We start from the raw sequence: 13938 nt of genomic DNA, 5'->3' as shown, positions 1-13938 counted from the left end.
TAATTTATCATTATTCATAAGTTGTTGGTTGTTAATAGAAAAAAAGAAATTCCAATAACTGTTGGGAAATACATCTAAATCAATTTTAATAGCTTTATATATGTGTGATAGCTTGTTTTTAGCAGGGAAGATATTTTGCATTGATAGCATCATATACTGTATTAAACTAGGTATTACTTTTTTAGTTGAAGGCATCAGTTCAATTCTGTTTAGGATATATTTCCGTCCTTCTTGTAGGTCCAACCATGAAAATGAGTCAAACTTAAATTCAGCCTTCAGTGTATTCATTGATTTCAAATCATTATTTGATATCATTTGATACCAAAAAGTTAATTGTTGTTGTAGAAAAGAGGTAATTTTTGCGAAAGCTGAAGAAAAAAGGATTCCTTGTGAGTATGCTTTAGGGAAAATAAGAAATAACCAATCCTTATATAAACTAAATTTGAGTATATAGTTTTTAAATGATTTTAGAAGGAGTGTCAAATAATTACTTTTAAAATTCTGGGAAGGAAAAACTGAAAAGTAATCTTTTAGTATCCAAATAATTGGGTTATTTACTAATATCAATTTCTGAGAATTGTTATTTTTTATTGTATCTTGCATTATTATTTCAAATAAATGTTTCCATTTAGCATGATTTTTATGTCTATAAGAAGGGATATAGTTTTGATCACTGAAAAGACTGAATAAAATTCTAAATTTGGCGTAGCTATGCCACCATTGTCCCAATTTTTCATACGATAAGTTAATGCAATTCTAGGTTTGTTAGGAAACCATAAGAATTTTTGGAGCATTGAATTGGTTTATTGTATTATCAAAATTGGGGGAGGTAACACAATAGATTGGATTATGTATAGTATTTTAGGAAGGAGACACATTTTAATAACTGAATATATTTCATCCATAGAAAATGGTATTTTATTCCATTGGTTTATCAGACTTTCTATTGCCATAAGACTATTATAATAGTTTATTTGCATAATATTCTTAATATTTTTAGTAATTATAATACCTAAATACTGAATTTGATCAGAATGTGCTAGGTATTTTTTTAAATCTTCATGTAAATTAAACTTTTTTGGTCCAATTAAAAGAATTTGTGTTTTATTATTGTTAAAAGTTAGGCCTGATTCATCTTGGAAGATATTCATATTTTAAAGAGAACTTGAAAGGAATAGTTTTTACCACCAAGGGTAAGGAGAATGTCATCAGCAAGCATTTGTATTTTAGAAGACTCTGTCGAATTTAATTTAAAACCTACAATATCATTGTCCCATCTAATTAAGTGCACCCATGGTTCCATAATTAATGTGGAATAATAAAGGGGATAATGGGCACCCATGTTTGGTACCCTTAATTATACTGGGATATTTTGTGAAATACTTGTACCAATTTTAATATAAACTTGACTGCCATTACACAACTGTGAAATAAGATTTATAAATTTATTAGAAGAGTTTAGTTCTTCCAGAAGAACAAATAAGTATTCCCAGTTAATTGAATCTAAAGCACAATTTATATCTAAACTAATTAGTGTTAGATTCCTGTTTAAATGTTTGACACATTCAATCAGTGTTAATGTTCTTTTTATGTTGTCATATGAGTTTCTATTTACTATACATACTGTTTGATCTTTGTCTACTAAATTTGGTAAAAAATATTTCTGTCTGCGAAGATGGACATGAACATTTTGTAATCAGTATTAAGCAAGGAAATAGGTCTGTATCAGGAGCATTTATTGGGGTCTTTATTAGGTTTCAATATAGGAGAAATAAAAGTATATTTCCAAGAAAGTGGAATTATGTTGATATTCTGGGAAATATTAAAGACTTTATGAAGTAATTTTAGAGTAATGTTATGTAATGATTTATAGATTTCTGGCATAATACTGTCATTACCTGGGGCTTTATTTGGTTTTAATTTGGTAATTTGCATTTGATTGTCTTTAAGAGATACAGGTTTATCTATATTTGTTTGCTCTTCTGATAACCTTTTATTAGTATATTTATTAATAAAAGTTGTAATGCCCTCATTCAAATCAATTGTATTAGGTTTCTGATTAATGTTGTAAAAAAAATCCATAAATTCAGTTAAGATATTATATAAACTCGAGACAATCTTTTTTTCTTTTTTGGGGAAAATATTTCATTAATATGATTAATTTATTTAGTGTCTTTGTTTTGTTAGCTAATTATTATAAATAATTAGGATTTGTAAAAAAATGTATTAGTTTAAATTTTTCCAAATGAATCTTGGTTTTCTGATTCAGTATCTCCAGATATTTGTTCAAAGGTTCATAGGCTCATAGGTGTGTACTAGGCTAATGGCCCTGGGGCCTTTACAAGCCTAGCCATAGGATTACTGTGGCATAGTGCCACCCGACATTAATTCCCGGTGCCTCAGTCAAGTAGAGCCACTGGGGTTATCCCTGGGGTGAATTTTCTGTTTCCCATCCACTCATCAAGATTTCTCTTGAAGAGGGTCAGCAAGGTGCTCTGCTTGACATGTATGGGAAGTCTGTTCCATAGCATGGGCAGTCTCTGGGTTATGAACCTGTTCCTCCAGTATGTTCTGTTAAATGTGGTATTGAGGGTGAGGTCTCTGGAGCATGTGTTGTGGAGGGATTGAGAATTTATTAGATGTAGAATTTCTAACAGAGCTGGGTCAGACATGGCTTTGTAAGTCAAGCAGAGATTGTCTCTAAGTAGGCAATATGAGATAGAGAATAGTTGGCGTTTTTTGAGTCTGTCCATATAGGACAAGTATTTAAGGCCTAGGAACCTCTTTGTGAGGTACGTTTGTGGCCTCTCCAGTTGTTGCAGGTGTCTAGTGAGGGACATGCCAAATGGGGCATTATACTTGATGACTGGCCTAATGAGAGAAGAGTACAGGAAGACAATGACCTCTTTCTTCCTGGATGCAAAACCCTTAATAATGAGATGTGCCATATAGAAGAACTTTCTGACCACAGTGGCAATGTGGTGATCAAAATAGAGGTTGCTGTCAACCTGTGTTCCCAGATCTCTTATACGCCTTCTGTGTTCAGTGGACTACCATCAATGTGGTAATTCATGGGAATCAGGTTTTTCACAAAGGGGATGAAAAAACATTTTTTGGCATTGAGCTTAAGGCCATGGTTCTGACACCAGTCGTTGGTCTCAGTGAGGCCATTCTGTAGGATGTCAACATCACTTGGGGAGTTAATAATAGCTCCCAACTTGCAACTGACTGAACTTTCTAAGCCAGAGTCCCTTCATGTAGGCCTTGACTTCAGAGAAGAGTTGTTTAAAGAATTTATTTCTTTTCTCTTATCATTTATATATGTATCTCCTTTATAATTAAGCTTTAAATTATCTAACTTACGTTGTATATAAAGTAATTCTTTTTCCCACAGTTTCCTTTTTTGTGATACCAGTTTATAATTCTCCCATATAAGAATGCTTTTAAAGCATCCCAGATATATATTTCAGAAATATCATTAGTGTTGTTAAGTTCTATAAAGTTCTGAATTTCTAAAGATATAAAGTATTTAAACTTTTCTAATTTTGCAATGTAAGCAGATATTCTGCTAATTTGTATACAGTATTAATGATTAAGCAATAAGTCAAAAAATATAGAATTATGATCAGAAAGGTGATGAATAATTACTTTAGTGCTGGTTAGGGAGTCTGTCAAGTCATTAGAGATTAAAATACTGTCTATTCTTGAGAATATGTTATGTCTATGAGAAAAGAAAGTGAAAACAAAGAGCTTGGATCAGCAAAGTTATTAATGTCTTTCATTAGATATAATTCTATAAAGTCTTTTAATAATTTAGCAGACACAGAAATTCATCTTTTACCCTTGGTAGTAGAGTCTTTATTATCTAAAATACAATTGAAATATCCAGCAAGTATTATATTTCCTTTTGCAAATTGTACAATCTGATCTAAATGTTGTTTTACCGTATTAATTCCAGTACCTGGAATTCCGTAGATATTCACACAAGTATATATTTTATTGTTTAATTCTATATTAATAGAACAAAACATCCCTTTATTATCTTTATAGACATCAAGTATTTTAGGCAAGGGTAATGTATTATTCTATAAGATTGCCACTCCCCTTTTCTTTTTAGACTGTTCTGAGCTTACTAGTAAAGAATAAGATTTATTATTGTTTGGATACATCTTCAGATATTAAATGGGTTTCTTGTAGAAATATTAGTTGGGATCTATGGAGTTTAAGGTATTTAAATAAGCTTCCTCTCTTACTAGGATTATTCAAGCCATTGATGTTAATTGAGATACCTTTTATTAATGACATTCCAGGAGTATGTTGTATGAGTTAAATAAGTTGACCATAATGCTATATTACTATAGAATCTAGAAGGTATAATATATATTTATCATTCAATTGAATGGAGCAATACGACTAAGAAAATTGTTTTTGAAATACTTCCTTTTTTAGAAAACTAGAGAACGTTAGCAAGAATAATAAAAAAACTTTATTTTATAACTTAAACTTGTAACACCAAATACAACCCAATCCCTTCTGGAGTTTAAAACTCCTAATTTAGGTGACATATTATCATCTAAATTAACTCCCATTCTTGTAGCAACATCTAGTCAGCATCTGTCTATATAAGAAAAAAAAACAATAATCTTCATAAATGTATATCTTCCTATCACAATTCCCCCCAAAAAAGGGAAACAAAACAACAACGGATAAATCAAACATACCTTATGGTAGTTTTTAAGAACTATTATGAAGTGCTTACATGCAGAAGCCTGATCTAGAACAAATTGTAAAACATACATTAGACTATAAAAAAAGTCATTATTTGTAAATGAAAAGTTACAGACTATTAAAGAAAGACTTATGACTTATAATAGGAAGTTAATTAACCACAATTATTAAGTATATTTTGGATTAGCAATAGAATGAGAATTCTAATAAAACAGAAGTAAATACAATTTATTTATTTATTTTATTTATTTGCAGTTGGTTTACCAGGATAGTCCATTGGGCCAAGATGAACCCATTTTCAATGGAGTCCTGGGGAGAAAAGCTCCAGACATTTTAGGTTACAATAGGTTCTTAGACATGTTTAGACATTGTAAAAAAATTTGAGTAGACAATACAGATAATAAACAAACAATTACAATTAATACAACAAGAGTTAAAACTTATATGAGAGGCAGATTAAACAGGATTTTACAATTAAAAATAAGAATTCATTGCATATTAAGAGTCCTACACTTATGAGGTATAGTGTAGTATATTCTTGCAGATACTATAGTAATAATAATATAAGAGTTAAGATAAACGTTACAGTGAAATCAAGGGTATAAGCAGGAGAAAGGAAAGGAAAAGGAAATACCCAGAATTAGTTATGAGGGGTGGGAGCAAGAGCATTCCCACTGAGATAGAAGATGTGAGTGAAGAGATTTTATGAAAATAAAATGGTTAGAGGTGATATGGATAGATGGAGGTAGAGAGTTCCAGAGTCGAGCTAGGCCATGTGATAGAAGATTTTTGCCAGGGGGACGGGTTGGTTTATACACTTCTAATAGATTTTGGTTGTTAGACCTTAATATTCTGTCAGGTCTGTGCATTTTAAATACAACATATAATAGTCTGACACAATTGTGATATTTGCTAAAAATAACAAATCTTTTGTTGTATTTAATTTATTTACAGGTTATAAAATCACCTATAAAAAAACATATATTAGAATATAAACACGTATTGAGTCAATTTGGTAAAGAAGTATAATATTTTAAACAAAAAAGTCATTGTTCATATATGAATAGGAAACCACTCAACAAAGGATAATAAATATGCTACTGTAAAAGTTTAACATGTCTGTCATTAAAAAAGGCAAGATCTACTAATTAAAGCTATATCAATTTATAAAAGATACATGTACATATTTATAGATAACATTTTGAAAAGTGCAGTGTGGATCAGTTTTTTGTAAAACCTATCTGTTCCTCTCCCTAATGTCTCTTACCTCTTTTTCCCCCTTTCTCTTTCAGTTCCTCTTTTTTCTCTTTTGTAGCTCATATACTAAGACTAATAATATTTATAGATCTTACCAGTTCTTTTCAAGTTATACCTGTTTAAGTGTTTACAAATGGTGTCAAAACCAAATGTGTTTGACAGCTGGTAAAGAAGTGATTAAGCATAAAAGATGAAGCTATTTATTAAAAAACTAACCATCAAGTATCCAGTAGTAGCCTACAACTTTAAAATAAGTATAAGGATTGTATTTCTTGCAAATCCTTCTTATTAAGTATACAACAATGGTATAGGTTGGGCATGAAGTGTTAAGGTATTCAAAAAATGCTACACTCTCAGTGCAACTTTTATACTATGAGACTAGAAGATTACTTCCAGTGAAAGGAGTCAGTGAGGGATAATCAATGTGTACCCTTTGAGCTGACTGGATGGTGGCAGAAACTTTATGTAGTGATCACACCAAAATATTTATTTATCCTTGTTGCCTTAGTTCTCCTGTTTGCTCATAACTAGCTATCTATTAAAAGCTAACACATACTTTATTGTCATTTTTTTTTATATTTTACTTGGTCACTGAAACATCAACCTCCTTGTCCATTTGAGACACTAATTATTTAAGGTTTGTGTGACTCAAAACTGTTGCAGCAGATTTCTGAAATGACCTATTATATGGGAGACAGTCCATTATGGAGATTGTTGTTATTGTTCAACTTGAGTGAGTAGGAATGTGGAAGTCCACCCCCCCCCCCCGTGCACCACCACACCAGATACAGAAAATCACCACTGCAGTATTCTTTTTTTCTTGTCTGGCAAAATAATATGGCTGATTCTGTATTATTCATAGATATAGTAAACTATTTGTGAACTCAAAATAGTCAACTTTAAAGTAAAGTACATACCAAGTTTCAGTTTACATTTTCTTTAAGCTTTTGTCCCTTAAAAAGCCTTTGGAGATGTAATCTGTTAGGATCTAATTCATTGCAGTGTTTAAAGATTCTAGGCGCAATGTAACTGTTGATGTCTGGGATTAAAGGTCATCTTGTCACAGTGCTTACTGAATGATGTATCTGAAATGTGCTTGCATCACTAGAATTGAAGCAAGGAGGATCTCAAGCTGAATTTAATGAGGAGACACAAACTGAAGATTTCAGTGGGATAATGTAGGTAAACTCTGCTTTTTTTCTTCCTCACAGGCGGCTACACTGGCACGAGACATAATCACAACCTGGAGAGCATCACAAAGGAACAAAATGAATAGAGGGGAAGAAATAAAAAAAAAAAAAGAATGTGCCCATACAGAGACACACACACACACACACACACACACACACACACACACACACACACACACACACACACACACACAAAAAACACCTGTACATGTTCTTCACAGCCCCTTTAGTACACCACCTACAAATGGACCAGCTGAAAGACCACCCCAAACTCCACTGCACTGTCCACACTACTTGCAGAGAGACACCACTCAGTAAACAAATCAAACAAAGCACCAATGTAAAGAATCTTCAAAGAGCATCAGTTGTACACCACAAACAAAGCTCCACCAAGCCATCCACAGCCCCCCTGGAGCATATACCAGAACACACAGACAACAAGGGAACTCTCAGACATCATCCACCCTGATCGAGCAACCCCAGACACAATCCATCCTGAAAATCAAAGGTAGAAGTAACACAACAATTAAAGTGGTTTCCCATTTGAGCTTCCACATAGTGCATAACCAGACAGATAACCAAACTATACATCCACCAGTATCCCACCATATCCATTAATAAGCAGTGCTCAATCCAAGTAGAATGATTCAAGCAATAAGCTGCAAGAAAAACATGACACAAAGCAAGAAACATGGCAAATGACCCAATCCCTTGTCTAATTTGAAACAAGAATATATTGATCCAGAATAAGAAAAAACATATATACATCTATAATAATAACAAACCAATTAATATAAGCTCACCTGGAAGTCTGGTTCACTTTACCTGACCTAAAGGGTCATATATAACTGGAATAATAATGTTTCCTGCTAAAATTCTTATATTTTAGCATGTAACCTCAAGAAAGAAGATATATATATATATATATATATATATATATATGTATATATATATATATATATATATATATATATATATATATAGATATTGCTGAGCCAATTTGTGTGTGGGTACATAATGTGGAGCTATAGCCTTTGATTTATCTTCATTAAATGTCTGTCCAGAAAGAAAAAAAAAAAACAAAAACAAAGAAAAGTAATCGAATCCATGAATGGTTTAACCATTCTGCAGCAAGGTTTATCCCAAATAAATAACTAGTGTCAAAATCATGGACTGAAACTAAATAACAGAAAGTGCATTGTTGTAGCCTTTAGGACGTTATCTACTGCAGGCAACTACTTCGTTGACAATACACCCATAAGATTTAACAAAGTGTTCAGGATTTGGGAATTTATGTGGAAAGTGACCTAACATTTGGCCAACATGTACCTGTTGTTGTAAGAAAGTCCTTCTATATAGCATAGCTAATAAACAGAGGGATTGTCTCTAGATCTAGGGATGTCATTTTCTGCCATTACTCAGTGCTCATTAGGCCAGTCAATAAATATAATGGTCTTTTGGCATGTATTTGTCTAGACAAATGCAACAACTGGGATGCTCACAAAGATACCTTATTAAAAGGATACAAGGCCTAAACAACATATCCTACATGGAATGACTCCAAGCCCTGTAACTATACTCAGTATCCTACAGACTGCTAGGAATGACCTGTGTCCGGCATACAAGGCATCCTCCAGTCTAATACTGATGGATTTACTGCACATCACTGAGTCAAATGGCATCAGAAATACCCACTTTAGGGATATAAACCTCTTCCTTAGCAGCAACTAAAGGGTTTAGATGGACAGGTGTATATCTCACAGGAATACCATTGCTCTCCAACAGACTCCCCATCCACATAAAACAAAGTTTATCCCTGTTCATACTTAAGCACAATATGGATGGGAAACCGAAAACTTGCCCCAGACTGTCCCCTGTACTACTAATGGACTAAACCAGCTCCTAAATGCTTTATTCTGTGCATGGTTCCCCTCAAATTATATATGGTAAAATCCCATTTGGGGCTAGGAATAAAATGGCCTGCAAGGACAGCTAGCATAGAATTTACCTATACATCTATAAGAGTTGAAACTGTCTCAAAATGTTTCACAACACTGAGTTGTCCTTTTTTGGATTTATTAGGTACTAAAACAACATCAAAAGGACAGCACAGAGGTTAAAACCACAAAAGATGCAACTTATTTAACGCATTCATCCCCTAATTATTGAGACTTCTTCAGAATGAAAAACACGTACAAGCAACCACTTTTTATACTCTACTCGTGTCATCTGATTGGATATCTTATTAACACAGAAAAACAGTTTATCCTAAATTAAAGCAGAAGCATTATTATCAAACTCCACATTTAAAACAAACTTCTAGGTAAATAACTAACCATAAGCCATGCAGTTACTGTGGAAAAAGTTATAAAAATATTTCTACCTTTCTGAACTAGCTTTCAATTTTAAAATACTGTTAATGGAACATTGATCATTTAGACCAGAGGGGGGAGGGTTGTGGCATTTAATCTAAGTTGCCATTGTAATTGTTTTAATTCTAAAAACTCATTCAAAGATCCACCCCTCTGTCCATGATCAACATGGTCAATTATTACAGATTTAAATAGGTGCTGACGATAAATCTAAAGATTTCTAACAAGGGCATTATTACAGTCTCTCTTTTTTTATACTATAATTATGTTGGTATATTCTGGTTCAAAAACTCCTTGTTGTTTTACTTACATAAAATGCTGGGCACTACTGATACAATGCTAAATAGACCACCCCCTTGGAGTTATAAATATATTTCTTTTTTAACTGGATAAGCCCATACTAGCATAACACTATAGATTCTACTTCTAAAATATATTTACATTGTGTACATGTTCTACATTTTAACATTCTACCTCAGTACTCAATAACATAGTCCTTCTCCACCATGTTTTTTATACAGGTGTCTTTTTGGTATACAATCATCGGTGCTTATCCAACAACTTTAGTGTAGTCACAGTTTGTCATAAAATACACCAGTTTTTTGTATGATAGTCCTTATATTGTAGAAGTTTCTATTAAAGGTCAAAATTAGGGCTCTGCTAAAATTATCATTCATAGTGGTGGCCTCTATATTCTGAACAGCAGGTATACAATTCCCCCTTAGTGCCCAGTAAAGGTATAAAAAAACCAGTTTGTCTTTTGTGAATTACCTCTTGAAGTAATTATCAAGAAAAAGGTTAGGATATCCTCTTTTTTGAAACATAATTTTTAAAATCCCACTTTGTTGAAATTCATTTTCATCGGACACTATTCTAGCCAAGCAAACACACTGCCTTTTTACCAATGATTTTTTTTCTGATGCTGGGATGACAACTACTGAAATGTAATAAAGTATTAGAGTAAGTTGGCTTCCTATAGATGTTTGATACAAAAGTACCTTTGACTTTATCCTTTGAAATATTGATTTCCAAATAGCTAACACTGTCTTCAGAAACATTCATGGTAAACTTCAAAACGGCAGTGGTGGTATAGAGGTATCTAAAAAACTCAACTCATCCAACCTATCCCTAGTGTCAGTCCAGAAGATAATTATGCCATCTAGAAATCATGCATGAATTTACCAAGATTTTGCATATTCACCTTTAAGAACATAATTATAGTCTCAGTGGTCCAACATTATATTTGCAAAAGTGTGGGTGCATGCTGCCCCCATTGCTATCCCTTTCTTTTGCCTGAATAGTTGTCTTTCAAAAACAATAAAGTTATTTTCTAATACAACCTCCATAAGGGTTTTAAGTGTTGATATCTTACTATGATCTAAACTAGTAAAGGTGCTTACATATTTTAAAAAACAATCAATTCCAACATTGTGGGGTATTACCAAAAAAAGGTCAATGCATCTATGGTTACAAAAATAAGGCTATCACTATAGAGCTCTTCGGTTAGCTTAGCTAAAAAATTCCACGAATCCTTCAAAAATGATGGATGTTTATTAATCAGATTCTTAGTATGAAAGTCAATGTATTGGGCTATAAGGAAGGTTTTAGAATCCCTAGCATCTAAATTTGCCTAAAAGATGGATCAATCAAATCTTTATGTATTTTTGGGATTCCAAAAATAACGTGAACTCTGGAGTTCTTAACTTGTAAAAAGTCCATATCAAATGAAATTTGGTAGTTTATTAATAAATCTACCAATATCAGATCAATTTTATGGAAGACAATGTTTATTTCATTAATATTAGACTCTTCATACGTGTCTGTAAATAGTACTATAAACATTTTATTAATATAATTGTTCTTATTCTTAATAACAATACCACCACCCTTGTCAGGTTTCATAATATGTAAATTCCCATTATTACAAACTTGTCATAGTAGAATTGCTTCATTCTTAGATTACAAGATTCCAGGCCTCTGTTAGTACTGAGTAACTCACCAATTTCAACCTCACATACCTTTTAAAACACTGACGTAACTGGTAAGGGTGGAGGGTTAAAATAACTCTGCTTTTTACATCTAGGATATTGAGTATGGAGGTACAATGTCAAAATATGGGACATGTGCACAATGTAAATATATTTTAGAAGTAGACTCTGCAATGTTTTATAAGTATGGGCTTATCCAGTTAAAAAAGAAACATAGTTGTAATACTTAGGGGGTGGTCTATTTAGCATTGTGTCAGTACTGCCCAGCATTTTATGTAGGTAAAACAACAAGGAGTTTTCGAACCAGAATATACTAACATAATTGTAGTATAAAAAGAGAGACTGTAATAATGTCCGTATTAGAAATCCTGAGGTTTATAGTAAGCACTTATTTAAATTTGTAATAAGTGACCATGTTGATCTTGGACAGAGGGGTGGATCTTTGAATGAGTTTTTAGAATTAAAAGAATTACAATGGCAAGTTAGATTAAGTGCCACAACCCCCCTCCCCCAGGTCTAAATGATCAATGTTCCATTAATAGTATTTTAAAATTAAAAGCTAGTTCGGAAAGGTAGACATATTTTTATAACTTTTTTTAGCAGTAACTGTGTGGCTTATGGTTAGTTATTTACCTAGAGGTTTGTTTTAAATGTGGAGTTTAATAATAATGCTGTTGTTTTAATTTAACATAAACTATTTTTATGTGTTAATTAGACATCAAATCAGATGACATGAGTAGAGTATAAAAAGTGGTTGCTTGTAAGTGTTTTTTAAAAGTGCTAAATAAATTGCACCTTTAATAGTTCTAGCTTCCGTGCTATCCTTTTGTTTGTTGTTTTAGTATTTTGGTTGTAGTAGTTGTGTTCATTCATCAGTCTGTCTGCATTTATCAGGTAGAAAGGTTGATAAAGCCAACTTTTCATGATTGCCATACCAGTTATATCCTTGAATTTCCAAGTCTCATTTTCTTTGCCAGTCCCTCTAAATATAAAGCAAATAACAAAGGGGAAAGAAGACAACCCTGTCTGGTTATTCTGCCCAAAAACAACTTTTCAGAGAGGAACTGTGCCACTTTAATTCTTGTCACTGATCCTTCATATATCCTCCTAATTAAATGTTGTATTAGGAAATGCAAATGCTTCCATTGCCCTACTCATAAAATTCCAGCTTACTCTTTTGAATACGTTCTCTGTGTCAAGATCTACCAACCACAATGCTATTTTCTTTCATTCTGCTTCCCTATGGATAATAATTGTTCTATTGATGCTGTCAAATATTACCTCCCTTATACAAAACCACATTGATCCATAGCCATCAATTTTGTATGAAACTGATTCTGATAGATCTTTACGTCCTTAGGAAATCCAACCACCTTAGCTTTTTTTCAAGATGTTGCCCCCCTTTTTAAAATACTGTCAAACAAAATCACTCAGATTTTTCACTGTCTTCTCTCCATAGGAATACCATCTGTTGCTGGAGACTTTCCTAAAATTGATTATTCATTACTTTTTAAATCTTATCCTATTCATCACTGCTTTTATCTCATCTCTTCCTATCTTAACTGTTAGTTGTTAAGCCTCATCTTCCTCTAACATTGACAAAATGAAGTCTTCCATAAATGTTTCCATCTGTGCACTTTCTTGATTCCCACATTTTTCTGACTTATCCATATTTTCAAAAAAATTCCTAAATATCTCCAAAATATTTACAGGATCTCCGGTTACTTTTTTATAGGCTCCCTAAGTTTGGCAGCAACCCTTTCTACTATCTGCTGCTTAAGCCATTCTGCTTAAAGTTTTTGCGCTCTAGATTTATTATCAAAAATAGTTGCTTAACAACATTTCTAAATATATGTATTTTATCCAGATGTTCCCTTATTTTTCTCTTTAGCACTGCATTTGTGCCATTTCCTGTCCTGACAGATTCCCCTTACTCCACAATACTTTAACCTTTGTCAGCCCCACCAAGTAATTCCTATTTCTTCTTAACCATATCTCTTTTTTATTTTTACTATTTTTTAAACTCCGTTTTCATTTTATTCCACTCACTAGCTATAACTTATGAACATATTTCTATCTTCTCTAATAACTCTTAAATAATTTCCAATACTCATTCCTTAAGTTCCTCTCTTTTTGACAGGCTGCTGGTAAAGTGCCAGTGTTTCATTTTTATTGGCGGTGTGTCAAAAATTATTTAAATGCAAAAGTTCCTGTGAAATATAACTTCTATGTAGTCTAGCCCAGTGCTTGTATCTTGTGAAATAATATGTAAATTCTTCGATACCAAAAATACTTTCAAAAATGTCTTCAGAAATCTACCCTTTTTGTTATATTTTCCCTTCTTCATCACCATGATACATCCTCATTATTGCAAATAAAGGTCCAGTCCCCACCTATCAGTAA

The sequence above is a fragment of the Protopterus annectens genome, chromosome 7.part0 (genome assembly GCF_019279795.1).
Source record: "Protopterus annectens isolate FY-2018-M chromosome 7.part0, PAN1.0, whole genome shotgun sequence".
Classification (NCBI taxonomy): domain Eukaryota; kingdom Metazoa; phylum Chordata; order Ceratodontiformes; family Protopteridae; genus Protopterus; species Protopterus annectens.
This window is presented reverse-complemented; position numbering follows the sequence as displayed.